Below are 13060 nucleotides of genomic sequence, written 5' to 3'. Positions count from 1 at the left end.
GGGAAGGTTGAACACCAGATGGGCTGCAGCGTTCTGGATAAGTTGAAGGGGTTTAATGGCACAGGCAGGGAGCCCAGCCAACAGCGAGTTGCAGTAATCCAGACGGGAGATGACAAGTGCCTGGATTAGGACCTGTGCCGCTTTCTGTGTAAGGTAGGGTCATACTCTACAAATGTTGTAGAGCATGAACCTGCAGGATCGGGTCACCGCTTTGATGTTAGCGGAGAACGACAGAGTATTGTCCAGGGTCACGCCAAGGTTCTTTGCACTCTGGGAGGAGGACACAATGGAGTTGTCAACCGTGTTGGAGCGGGCAGTCCTTCCCCGGGAGGAAGAGCAGCTCCGTCTTGCCGAGGTTCAGCTTGAGGTGGTGATCCGACATCCACACTGATATGTCTGCCAGACATGCAGTGATGCGATTCACCACCTGGTTATCAGAAGGGGGAAAGGAGAAAATTAATTGTGTGTTGTCTGCGTAGCAAAGATAGGAGAGACCATGTGAGGATATGACAGAGCCAAGTGACTTGGTGTATAGAGAGAATAGGAGAGGGCCTAGAACTGTGCCCTGGGGGACACCTGTGGTGAGAGCACGTGGTGCGGAGACAAAAAATAAACTAAAAACATGCTTCATATTGAATTCATATTGAGGTGAATTACTACATAAAGTTAATAATGAGAATTATTGTTATTATGATTTGGTTTTTGTGATTATTAATTTGATTTGATACCTGTTATTCTGTTTCCTTTGTTATGCAGCACACAAAAAACTATCCAGTAAATATACCACTTTGTGATTAAAGGAAATCCTGCCTCAGTCTCCTCCATTCCTCTCAGTCACCTGACCCGTAACCACCTGTTCACCCTCACTATTGTCAGTCATCCTACCTGTCCGGCTACACCCACAGATTCCAATAACCTACCTGTCCGGCTACACCCACAGATTCCAATAACCTACCTGTCCGGCTACACCCACAGATTCCAATAACCTACCTGTCCGGCTACACCCACAGATTCCAATAACCTACCTGTCCGGCTACACCCACAGATTCCAATAACCTACCTGTCCGGCTACACCCACAGATTCCAATAACCTACCTGTCCGGCTACACCCACAGATTCCAATAACCTACCTGTCCGGCTACACCCACAGATTCCAATAACCTACCTGTCCGGCTACACCCACAGATTCCAATAACCTTTCAGTGTTATTGTAATTCGTCAAGTCATATGCTGCATGTGCCACAGAACATGTCTACAGATCCACGTCACTCACTGTATCTAATTAATTTGAGACAGTCAGAATCTTTATTGGGAATGCCCTGACTCTTGCCAGCAGTGGTCAGAGATTGGCTCAATCTATTTAGCAAGCCTGCTGTTGCCAATGCATCAGGGTTGGGGTCAACTCCAATTCAATTCCAGTCAATTCAGAAACCAAACCAAATTCCAATTCCAATTCAAAATGTTCCTCATTGAAAAGCACTGAAGACCCCAACCCTGCCATGTTGACCCCATGCTATGTTGACCCCAACCCTGACTACTAGATAGCCATGCTACCAAGGACATGATTGGCTATATCGTCACAACTATTGAATCAAGGACAACTACAACTTGAGGGTTAGGGGTGAGGTTAATTTTGGAGTCACCTCTCAATGCACAGAGGTTTAGAACACATGAAGAACATTATAAAGAAAGTTGGTACCATCTGCTGTAATCCAAGTCACAATGCTGTTCCTGGTGTCCCTGCCTTCAGCCCATCTTCTAAGAGCCGAACCAGTATCCGGACGGGTGTTTTTCAACACTGCTTTGTGACATGTTGACTCAATCAGTGGCGACACGCTAATCAGTGGAAACAGATGGGATGAAATGACCAGGACGACCGCCGAGGTAGGATGGCTCCATCGCTATGGAAACAGCTATGCTTGTTTTGCGTTGCTAATGGCCCTGATTACAGTGGCTGGGATGGATCTGAGCAATGACCAGATGTTCAGAGGATGTTTAGAGACCAAAGATGAAGAAGATGATACGCTCCCTGACTCCATCATATGGTCATAATACTGAACAGAAAATTATGATGATGATGATGATGATGACAACATTGAGAAAGAGAGTAGGAAGACGAGGACCACAATAACAGTGATGACATACAGCAGATAATGATAATGTGACATAGAGACTAATTCATTAGGAGATTAAAATGGAAACCGCATGGTCACCCAAACACTGCTCTACAGTTTCAAAACATCACAGACAGGAAGCTAATGAACTACAGCACCAACGCCGTCAGTGAGAGGAAGAGTGATGAAGCTCACCCGTTAACGAGAGAGGTGATTTAATCTCAAATGGGTCAACTAAAATGGTGAGGAGGAGAGTAATCTAAAATGAGGAGAGTAATCTAAAATGAGGAGAGTAATCTAAGATGGTGAGGTTTAGGAGATCAGTCTAAAATGGTGAGGAGGAGAGTAATCTAAGATGGTGAGGTTTAGGAGATTAGTCTAAAATAGTGAGGAGTAGGAGAGTAATCGAAGATGGTGAGGAGGAGAGTAATCTAAGATGGTGAGGTTTAGGAGATCAATCTAAAATGGTGAGGAGGAGAGTAATCTAAGATGGTGAGGTTTAGGAGATTAGTCTAAAATGGTGAGGAGTAGGAGAGTAATCTAAGATTGTGAGGAGGAGAGTAATCTAAAATGAGGAGAGTAATCGAAGATGGTGAGGAGGACAGTAATCTAAGATGGTGAGGTTTAGGAGATTAGTCTAAAATGGTGAGGAGTAGGAGAGTAATCTAAGATGGTGAGGTTTAGGAGAGTGATATAAAATGAGGAGAGTAATATAAGATGGTGAGGAGGAGAGTAATCTAAAATGAGGAGAGTAATCTAAGATGGTGAGGTTTAGGAGAGTCATCTAAAATGGTGAGGAGGAGAGTCATCTAAAATGAGTAGAGTCATCTAAAATGGTGAGGAGGAGAGTAATTCAAGATGGTGAGGAGGAGTGATATCTAAAATGAGGAGAGTAATCTAAGACGGTGAGGTGGAGAGTAAGCTAAAATGGTGAGGAGGAGAGTAATCTAAAATGAGGAGAGTAATCGAAGATGGTGAGGAGGAGAGTAAACTAAGACGGTGAGGTGGAGAGTAAGCTAAAATGGTGAGGAGGAGAGTAATCTAAAATGAGGAGAGTAAGCTAAAATGGTGAGGAGGAGAGTAATCTAAAATGAGGAGAGTAATCGAAGATGGTGAGGAGGAGAGTAAACTAAGATGTTGAGGAGGAGAGTAATCTACGATGGTGAGGTTTAGGAGAGTAATCTAAAATGGTGAGGAGGATAATCTAAAATGGTGAGGAGGAGGAGAGTAATCTAAAATGGTGAGAAAGAGAGTAACCTAAAATGGTGAGAAGGAGGAGAGTAATCTAAAATGGTGAGGAGGAGGAGAGTAATCTAAAATGGTGAGAAAGAGAGTAACCTAAAATGGTGAGAAGGAGGAGAGTAATCTAAGAGCCAATAGGACGCCAGATGCAGGCTCAGATGCTGATTCTTAAAGTATTTAAAGCAGCCAGCCTGGTCAATAGCTATGTTCAAAGAAACGGCTCAGAGGAGGTACTGGATGTTGAAAGATGAGATATACAAACATGCGCATGCATGCACACATCACACACACACACACACACACACACACACACACACACACACACACGTCTCACGCTCAATGCTCTCTCTTTCTCACACTTACACACGTGCGAACACGGGCACACATCAGTCAGTCACTATAATCCATGCCCGGTGCAAAGGCAGGGATACGAAGTGTTGGTGATTGACACTCTGTACTGTACATATATGGACACTGGCATACCTGGATAAGATGATAAGAACCTGGCTCAGGTGCTCAGCTACCACACCTGACCTGGGGGGAGGGGAGGGGGGGAGGAGGAGAAAGAGGGGAGGGGAGGGGAGGCAGAGAGGTTTCAGGATAGTTTAGGGCAGGGGTGTTTAATCCGGCCCGCGAGATGATAAAAAAAAAAAAAAAATTCAATAAAATAAACTGCTGTTCCAATTGCGTCCACTGGATGGCGCAATAGCAATTGTGTTAAGCAAGCAAACTGTTTATACCGGGGCAGAGCAAGTAGGTCAAGCACGTGCAGCCAATGAGCTACTTTGTTTTGCCCGCGATATTTATTACGGCTTCTACTTTTAACATTATGTGCTTTGGCACCCTCATTGCCCCAATATGTCTCTGTCAAAAAAGAGAAAAGTGGACGCAGAGTGCAGAGTGTTCCAAGAAAAATGGTCATCCTATTTATTCACGGAATTGAATGGGAAAGCTGTATGTTTGGTGTGTTCAGAGCATGTTGCAGTGCTGAAAGAATATAACCTTCGTCGCCACTATGTGAGTCTTCATGCTGACAAATATGACAACTTTCAAGGACAGCGGAGATGAGAGAAGGTGAATGAACTGTTGGCGGGTCTGAAGAAACAGCAGTCTGTGTTTACTCACAGCCGAGACATCAGTGACGCTGCAGTGAAAGCTAGCTACCTCATTGCTAATGAAATCGCAGTGGCTTCAAAACCATTTAGTGAGGTTGAATTTGTAAAAACATGCATGATGAAGGCAGCGGAGATTGTGTGCCCTGAAAAGCGGCAGGCTTTTGCAAATATCAGCCTGACAAGAAACACAGTTGCAGACAGGATTTCTGATCTTTCAGTGGATTTGGACAGCCAGTTGAAGCAAAAAGTAAAGTCATTTATTGCGTTTTCGTTGCAATTGATGAAAGCACGGACATTACAGATGTTGCACAACTGGCCATTTTCATCCGCGGAGTTGATGACACATTGACCGTCACCGAGGAGTTCGTGGAGTTGGTGCCGATGACAGATACAACGACAGCAGCTGATATTTTTACCGCACTCGTCGGGCGCGCTGGACAGGGTCGGAGTGGACTGGTCCCGCGCTGTCAGCCTGGCTACAGATGGTGCGCCCTCAATGATCGGGAAAAAAGCAGGCGTTGTGACAAAGTTCAGAGAGAAAGTGCAATCTGCAAATGGAGGACGTGATTTTTGACTTTTCACTGTATTTTGCACCAGGAGGCTTTGTGTTGCAAGTCATTAAAGATGGATAACGTCATGAAGGTGGTCATCCAAACTGTTAATTTCATCCGATCCAGAAGCCTGAATCACCGTCAGTTTGACAGCCTTCTCAGAGAGAAAGACCACATCTATGGCCTGCCATACCACACTGAGGTAAGATGGTTAAGCCGAGGTGCTGTGCTGAGGCGTTTCTTTGATTTACGAGAAGAAATTGAACAGTTCATGAAAGAAAAGGGCAAAACAGTGTTAGAATTTCATTCCGCAGAATGGATGCAGGACCTTGCATTTATGGTGGATGTTACAGAGCACCTGAATAACTTCAACAAACAGCTGCAAGGATGCAACAAAGTTGTCACGCAGTATTATGACAGCATACGTTCTTTCAAGTTAAAGCTGTCATTGTGGGAGACGCAACTTGCCGGTGGTGATGCAGCTCACTTCCCCTGTCTGAAAAATGTGTGCGCGACCCAACATGTGGCAGACATGAAGCGGTTCAAAGATAAAATAACGGGACTGTTACGGGAGTTTGAGCAACGCTTTCAGATTTATGTTTATATGTTTTTATGTTGATGTGCTATTGTTTTTAATTGATTTTATTTTATTTGTATATTTAACCTATTCTTGACTCTGTGGTTCTTGCACTTGTTTGGGGAACAGGATTTCATTATTTTTATCTACATTTCTGCCTGAGAAATGACACCCTGATATAGTTCTGTGATCAGTGATATACTTCTGTTAATCACTGAGGCATTGTGTGTTTGTGTGTTCTTTGTCCTCAGAACTTTCAAATAACTTGAGGTGTTTTATGATTAATAGTGATGTTGTGCTTTTGGACACTGTCCTCAGGCTCCAGCTTTATGTTTATATGTTTTTATGTTGATGTGCTATTGTTTTTAATTGTTTTTATTTTATTTGTATATTTAACCTATTCTTGACTCTGTGGTTCTTGCACTTGTTTGGGGAACAGGATTTCATTATTTTTATCTACATTTCTGCCTGAGAAATGACACCCTGATATAGTTCTGTGATCTGTGATATACTTCTGTTAATCACTGAGGCATTGTGTGTTTGTGTGTTCTTTGTCCTCAGAACTTTCAAATAACTTGAGGTGTTTTATGATTAATAGTGATGTTGTGCTTTTGGACACTGTCCTCAGGCTCCAGCTTTATGTTTATATGTTTTTATGTTGATGTGCTATTGTTTTTAATTGTTTTTATTTTATTTGTATATTTAACCTATTCTTGACTCTGTGGTTCTTGCACTTGTTTGGGGAACAGGATTTCATTCTTTTTATCTACATTTCTGCCTGAGAAATGACATCCTGATATAGTTCTGTGATCTGTGAAACAGTTCTGTTAATCACTGAGGCATTGTGTGTTTGTGTGTTCTTTTTCTTTAGAATTTTCAAATAAACTTGACGTGTTTTATGATTAATAGTGATGTTGTGCTTGTACTATTTTGGACACACTGTCCTCAGGCTCCAGCTTTATGTTGTATGTTGATCGTATTAAAACAAAGAAAACAATCTGAAGTTGTTGTTTTTAAGTTATATATACCATGATTTTTCCGGTCCGGCCCACTTGGGAATAGATTTTCCTCCATGTGGCCCCTGAGCTAAAATGAGTTTGACACCCCTGGTTTAGGGCCTAAGGCAATTTACCTTGACTTATTTCCTGAAACTGCTCAGGCCATACAGACCATTTACACAGACACACGCTCGCTCACATACACACACACACATTCCCAACCCCTATACATTATGTAATTTGAGGTGGGAGAGAATTCAACACAGTGACAGCTCAACTGTGACAGTGTGAGTCATCTGCTCTGAAGTGGTCTGTGAGTGTTTCTCTGTGGAGATCTATGAGTGTTTGAGTGTGTGCGTCTGTCCGTGCATATGTGTGTATGTGTGTGTGGGGGGGGCGGGCGGGCGGGCGGGGGGGGTATTTAACAAGTGGTGAAGTCTATGTGTGAGTGTGTGCAACTAATTGCTCATCCATTTTCAGTAGATAGATATGTAAGTGTGTGTATAAACAGATGTTTCTGTGTAAAGGTTTTGAGTATTGGTGAGTATTGGTGTTGTTCTGTGACTGTGTGTATGTCAGTCTTTCAGTGCTGCACATCCTCTGTTAGTCTAAGCTGCATGGGTCATCTCTGCTGCTCTATCTACTGAGATCTCTCCTCTGCAACATGTTTTTCCTATAGGTCATTGCTGTACGACAATATGCTCTCAGCCAGTATATAGTACCTAGTAGGCCCTATACCTGCTAAAACAAAGATCAAATGAAATAAAAAGTATTGCTCTCTCTTTGTGTCCATTCTCTCCGTGTAGCTGTGACTGTACATGTCCATCCGGCTGGCCAGCTTCTCTCTGTGTAGCTGTGACTGTACATGGCCATCCGGCTGGCCAGCTTCTCTCTGTGTAGCTGTGACTGTACATGGCCATCCGGCTGACCAGCTTCTCTCTGTGTAGCTGTGACTGTACATGGCCATCCAGCTGGCCAGCTTCTCTCCGTGTAGCTGTGACTGTACATGGCCATCCGGCTGGCCAGCTTCTCTCTGTGTAGCTGTGACTGTACATGGCCATCCGGCTGGCCAGCTTCTCTCTGTGTAGCTGTGACTGTACATGGCCATCCGGCTGGCCAGCTTCTCTCTGTGTAGCTGTGACTGTACATGGCCATCCGGCTGGCCAGCTTCTCTCCATGTAGCTGTGGACAGTACATGGCCATCTGGCTGGCCAGCTTCTCTCTGTGTAGTGATGTATTATTCATGGTAATATGCCTGTGTTCTGATGTAATTGCAGTGTGTTACAGAAGTGTCTGCGTCTGATGGAGCACAAATGAATAAATAAATCGGGATGGCGGAGCCATTTGGACGTTTGACATTTACTGATGAGACAATTAAGTGAGCAGCGCACAAACCCACAGGCAGCGGCGCAGGAAAACACATGCCCACACTTCCACAAACAGTTTAAACACAACACACACACGCTGAGCACAAATGAAAGACGAACACACACCAACCAATAGTGGAGCTCAAACAAACACACACATGATACACACACATGATACACACACATGATAAACACACATGATACACTCACAAAAGCACACACACATGACTGCATGCAAACTAACACAAACTATCATGTGATGTCTCCGCTAATTTCTACCTTTTTATTACACATGGACTCAAAGAAATAGTGGCACCAGGTGATATAGTGGCACCAGGTGATATAGTGGCACCAGGTGATATAGTGGCACCAGGTGATATAGTGGCACCAGGTTAGGTAAGTCTTGGAAAAGACAATAAGATACACACACACACACACACAAACACACACACACACATAAAAACACACACACACAAACACACACACACACACACAAACACACGCACACACACACACAAACACACACATACACACAAACACACACACAAACACACACACAAACACACACAAACACACACATGCAGCAGCCATGCCTCACTCCATGGGACTACATATAAATGTGACTTTGCTATTTAGCATCCTAGAGATAATATTCCTTCATCATGTAAGTGTAGGTCTGCAAAATGATGTGACAGATTTAACAGTCAAGCAAATTAGGCTACACGTTTTTCATGATAGGCTATGAGTTGTCACCCCACAAGCAGGTCTATGAGGGAAATATTTACAGTTTTTCCCAATTGCTAACACACTAAAATGACATGCACAGCACAATTATTTAAACTGACACACAGAGAGCAAAACCTCTTCTCAAGTCTCCAAAAGTCTAAACACATTTTCTGCTTTACACACATTTTGCAATTCAAAATTGCACTTTTTAAATGCCCTGCACACAGTTCTCTGCATAAGACACAACAATCTGACATAAAGTCACATGTTTGCCATTTCAAAACACTGCCATTCAAAATGACACTACATTAGCTAATTGGCCAATACATGTGCCACCTGACCAAACACCTCAATGGTTAATTGTTACCACTTCAATCAGGAAGTAAGCACTGTGAAAAGACCACAGGTGAGCACCTTTTGTTTTACAACAACAATGGAAGAGATTGCAGAGAGAGGAAGAGGAAGAGGAAGAGGGAGGGTGAGAATGAGAGGGGGAGGAAGAGTGAGAGGTAGGGGTAGAGCTGGTAGAGGAGTTCATGGCCAAAGAAGACGACAACTTTCAAATGAAATCAGAGCAACCTTAGTTGATCATGTCATCAACCATGGGCTGACAATGCGAGAGGCTGGACAGAGAGTGCAGCCCAACTTGAGCCGTTTTACTGTCGCCTGTGTCATCCGGACATTTAGACTGGAGTACAGGTATGTAACCAACATTTCTTTCACACTATGTAGTACACCCCATGTCATAATGTATCAGTTGGGTGACACCTGTTTATTCATGAATGGCTGATGTCATACACTAACTGCACAAGTTTCCTGTACAATTTACTCTACTGTGGGGGAAATATCTTTAGGCTGCATTGTCCAAGCCCTATATTTTTTATATTTTTGTTTTTCTGAAGGACTGAGAGACGCAACCATGGTGGAGGAAGGGTCCAAATGTTCACCAGGGTACAGGAAGCTGCCATTGTAAACTTGGTTTTGGAAAATAATGAAATCAGATTACGATAAATTCAAAGCCACGTCATCCAAGACAACACCATATTCAACAACATTCAACGAGTCAGTCTGTCCACATTGGCTCGCATTCTCAAGCGAAAACAAATCAAAATGAAACAAATGTACAGTGGGGAAAAAAAGTATTTAGTCAGCCACCAATTGTGCAAGTTCTCCCACTTAAAAAGATGAGAGGCCTGTAATTTTCATCATAGGTACACGTCAACTATGACAGACAAAATGAGGAAAAAAATCCAGAAAAGTCACATTGTAGGATTTTTAATGAATTTATTTGCAAATTATGGTGGAAAATAAGTATTTGGTCAATAACAAAAGTTTCTCAATACTTTGTTATATACCCTTTGTTGGCAATGACACAGGTCAAACGTTTTCCTCTAAGTCTTCACAAAGTTTTCACACACTGTTTGTCACGATCGTCATACACAGAGGACCAAGGCGCAGCATGGAATGCGAACATACTTTTAATTTGAATGATCACACGAACAAAACAACAAACGATACGAAACGTGAAGTCCTTGGTTACAATACAAACCATATGGAACAAGATCCCACAACACACTGTGGAAAACAGGCTGCCTAAGTATGGTTCCCAATCAGAGACAACAAGCAACAGCTGATACACGTTGCCTCTGATTGAGAACCACACCGGCCAACATAGAAACAAAATAACTAGATAATAACCCTAGCACACAAAACACATAGAAACAACACACCCTGGCTCAACATAACAGAGTCCCAGAGCCAGGGCGTGACACTGTTGCTGGTATTTTGGCCCATTCCTCCATGCAGATCTCCTCTAGAGCAGTGATGTTTTGGGGCTGTCGCTGGGCAACACGGACTTTCAACTCCCTCCAAAGATTTTCTATGGGGTTGAGATCTGTAGACTGGCTAGGCCACTCCAGGACCTTGAAATGCTTCTTACGAAGCCACTCCTTCGTTGCCCAGACGGTGTGTTTGGGATCATTGTCATGCTGAAAGACCCAGCCACGTTTCATCTTCAATGCCCTTGCTGATGGAAGGAGGTTTTCACTCAAAATCTCACGATACATGGCCCCATTCATTCTTTCCTTTACACAGATCAGTCGTCCTGGTCCCTTTGCAGAAAAACAGCCCCAAAGCATGATGTTTCCACCCCCATGCTTCACAGTAGGTATGGTGTTCTTTGGATGCAACTCAGCATTCTTTGTCCTCCAAACACGACGAGTTGAGGTTTTACCAAAAAGTTATATTTTGGTTTCATCTGACCATATGACATTCTCCCAATCCTCTTCTGGATCATCCAAATGCACTCTAGCAAACTTCAGACGGGCCTGGACATGTACTGGCTTAAGCAGGGGGACACGTCTGGCACTGCAGGATTTGAGTCCCTGGCGGCGTAGTGTGTTACTGATGGTAGGCTTTGTTACTTTGGTCCCAGCTCTCTGCAGGTCATTCACTAGGTCCCCCCGTGTGGTTCTGGGATTTTTGCTCACCGTTCTTGTGATCATTTTGACCCCACGGGGTGAGATCTTGCGTGGAGCCCCAGATCGAGGGAGATTATCAGTGGTCTTGTATGTCTTCCATTTCCTAATAATTGCTCTCACAGTTGATTTCTTCAAACCAAGCTGCTTACCTATTGCAGATTCAGTCTTCCCAGCCTGGTGCAGGTCTACAATTTTGTTTCTGGTGTCCTTTGACAGCTCTTTGGTCTTGGCCATAGTGGAGTTTGGAGTGTGACTGTTTGAGGTTGTGGACAGGTGTCTTTTATACTGATAACAAGTTCAAACAGGTGCCATTAATACAGGTAACGAGTGGAGGACAGAGGAGCCTCTTAAAGAATAAGTTACAGGTCTGTGAGAGCCAGAAATCTTGCTTGTTTGTAGGTGACCAAATACTTATTTTCCACCATAATTTGCTAATAAATTCATTACAAATCCTACAATGTGATTTTCTGGATTTTTTTTCCTCAATTTGTCTGTCATAGTTGACGTGTACCTATGATGAAAATTACAGGCCTCTCTCATCTTTTTAAGTGGGAGAACTTGCACAATTGGTGGCTGACTAAATACTTTTTTTCCCCACTGTATAAGGTGCCGTTTGAGAGAAACTCTCAAAGAAACAAACAGGTCAGACGAGCATATGTGGATGTAAGTACGATATTGACTGCAGTACACTACGCGCAACATTGTTTCCCAATGTACTGGATAACACCATATTGACTACTTTTGTTCTTTGTTTTCAGGGAGTACTGGAAATGGATGCTCATGCAATCCCACATGAGTTCATCTTTATAGATGAGGCTGGGTTCAACCTAGCAAAGACCAGAAGAAGGGGGAGAAATGTAATTGACCACAGAGCCATTATAGATGTTCCTGGCCAACGTGGTGGAAACATCACAATGTGCGCTGCCATCTCCAATAAGCATGGTGTCCTCCACCGTCATGCCAACCTTGGACCATACAACACAGCCCATATTCTCACATTTCTGGACAGACTCCACAACATTCTCATACCAACAGAGCGTATGAATGATGCAGACCATCAAAGAACCCGGTACGTTGTAGTATGGGACAACGTGAGCTTTCATCGTGCAGCCCCAGTCCAAAACTGGTTTGCTGACCACCCACCATTTCTCGTGCAATACCTCCCACCATACTCACCATTTCTGAACCCCATAGAAGAGTTCTTTTCGGCATGGCGGTAGAAGGTATACGACCGGCAGCCTTTGTGCGCATGCCTCTTGTGCAGGCTATGGAAGAGGCATGTGATGAGATTGATGTGGGTGCAATTCAGGGATGGATAAGGCACTCAAGGCACTTCTTCCCTCGATGTCTGGCAAGGGAAGATATTGCCTGTGATGTGGACGAGGCGTTGTGGCCAGACCCTGCTGTGCGGCAAGATGCTGACTAATTATCTTTCTTGCCTCTTTTTTTTCTATATATTTTCTCTGCACATTTTTTCTGCAATTTTCTTTTTCAGTTTACTGTTTTTTGTGAGCATATTTTTGTTCAGTCCAATGTAAATATATCTGCTGTGCATATGTTGCACTGACTTGTTTAGTGAAAAAATAAAAAAAATGAATGATTCAACAGCATGTGTGTGTATCTGCAAATATTTATGTGCATGTGAACAATCTGAAGAATATTCAGCAAATTTGAACTATTTTAGCATTATGGCAAAGCATACTAAAGATGAGTGTGCTTTTCATTATGCCCAAAAGTGTGTAGTTGGTTAGACAAAAATCTGGCAATATGAATAAAGTGTGTGCCATTTCGTGCAAACGTTTGATTTTGATAATGCTGTATGTAATTTTGGTTGCAGTGCTTCATTTTGCAGGATATATGAGGTGTTTTGCAGTTTGGGTGTGTGGTTTT

This window comes from Coregonus clupeaformis, chromosome 23, assembly GCF_020615455.1.
Source record: "Coregonus clupeaformis isolate EN_2021a chromosome 23, ASM2061545v1, whole genome shotgun sequence".
NCBI classification, from domain to species: Eukaryota; Metazoa; Chordata; class Actinopteri; order Salmoniformes; family Salmonidae; genus Coregonus; species Coregonus clupeaformis.
This window is presented reverse-complemented; position numbering follows the sequence as displayed.